A 1,748-nucleotide genomic window follows, 5' to 3' on the forward strand; every position below is an offset into this window, starting at 1 on the left:
TCACCGTTCGGTCCACCAATTGCAATATCATCCAAGTGGCCCTAGGCTCTCCCAAGCCTAGCTTCTGAAAGAAAGAATACGAGTATGACGTTGATACTAGGCCCTGAATCCGCCAATGCCATCTCTTCACCCAAATTGCCAATGTTGCACAGTATCACAAAGCTTCCGGTGTCTTTTTTCTTGTTCGGCATATTCTTTTGCAACACCCCCGAACAAGTGGCATCTAAGATCACCGATGCACTCTCTTCCAATTTCCTCTTGTTAGTCAAAAGATCTTTCAAGAACTTAGCATACTGAGGCATTTGAGACAATGCCTCTACAAAAGAAATGTTGATGTGTGATTGCTTAAATAGACCCAAGAACTTCTTGTATTGTTCATCATTTTGGTCATTCTTTAATCTTGAAGGATAACGGATTCTTTGCTTGTAAGGTAGGGGTGCCACCTCCTTTTCTTTGTTGGCTCTCTCCTCAACCTCCACGACCTCGGGCGCTTCAACATTAGTCTTCTCACTTGGAAGCCTACCCTCAACCTCACGACCACTTCTCAAAGTGATCACCTTCATATGTTCTCTTAGATTAGTCTTAGTATTGCTTGGCAAGCTTCCTTGTGGTCACTCCGATAGAGACATCACGATTTACCCCACTTGATTTTCTAAATTATGCAATGAAGCAGTGTGGTTGCGAAGTGTAGTCTCGACTGATTAAAACCGTGTATCCGATGATGGCACAAATCTAGTCAAGGCTTTCTCTAAATCGGACATCCGGATCTCCAAGCCTGAAACTCTATTCTCCATGTTTGGGGCTTGTTGTTGTTGAAAACCCGGTGGTGCTATGGCCTTTTACTGCCCTTGGTTACTGCATGAGAAATTAGGGTGGGTCCTCCACCCTTGGTTGTAGGTGTTGCTATAAGGATTACCTTGTACCCTTCCCGAATTACCCACAAAGTCTACTTGTTTAGTCGGGGCTGAAGTAACAATCAAAATAGGACAATTAGACGGCATATGTGAACCCCCACAACCATCACAACTTGTGATAGCGGCCACCCTTGGTGAAGTCAATATATCCAATTTTTTGCTCAATGCCTCTACTTGGGCTGCTAAGGATGTCACCGCATTAATTTCATGGAGTCCGACTATTTTCTTCTTTTTCCTTGCATTCCATTGGTAGCTATTCATGGCCATTTCCTCTACCAACTGTCGGGCTACTTCAGGGGTCTTGTTCCCCATTGTACCTCCTGCGGCGGTATCTAGAAGTTGTCTTATACTTAGATTCAACCCGTTGTAAAAAGTCTGAATAATCATCCATTCGGGGAATCCATGCTATGGGCACTTTCGCAAAAGATCCTTGAATTGCCCCCATGTCTCAAACAAGGATTCAAGCTCCATCTGAACAAATGATGATATTTCATTATGAAGCTTTGCCGATTTCCCCGGAGGAAAGTACCTTGCAAGAAAAGCTTCGACCATTTCATTCCATGTCGTGATGGATATTTGTGGTAAAGAATGTAACCACTATGACAAGGTCCCCTTGCGTATATCCCGCAAGTACACGGGTTTGTCGAAGTAATAATCCCGGGTGAGCAGGTATCGAATCCATAGGGAGTACGAAATAAAAAGACTTAATTCAATTCTTAGGTATGTGAAAGATTAATGATGATGAGTGTGACAATGATTCAATTCTCAACAATAAAAGCAACAAATAAAAGAGCAAAAGTAAAGAAGGGGATAAGGCAATCGATAAAGATGGGG

The 1,748-nt window shown here is 43.0% G+C and overlaps 1 non-coding gene across 1 annotated transcript; it reads left to right on the forward strand.

The window, feature by feature from the left end:
* Positions 1-1,311: 1,311 nt before the first annotated feature.
* LOC120264094 lies at positions 1,312-1,418 on the forward strand. The gene has a single exon (XR_005537272.1). It is a non-coding gene; the product is annotated as a small nucleolar RNA R71 (small nucleolar RNA).
* Positions 1,419-1,748: the final 330 nt, after the last annotated feature.

Source organism: Dioscorea cayenensis, chromosome 6 (assembly GCF_009730915.1).
Source record: "Dioscorea cayenensis subsp. rotundata cultivar TDr96_F1 chromosome 6, TDr96_F1_v2_PseudoChromosome.rev07_lg8_w22 25.fasta, whole genome shotgun sequence".
NCBI lineage: Eukaryota > Viridiplantae > Streptophyta > Magnoliopsida > Dioscoreales > Dioscoreaceae > Dioscorea > Dioscorea cayenensis.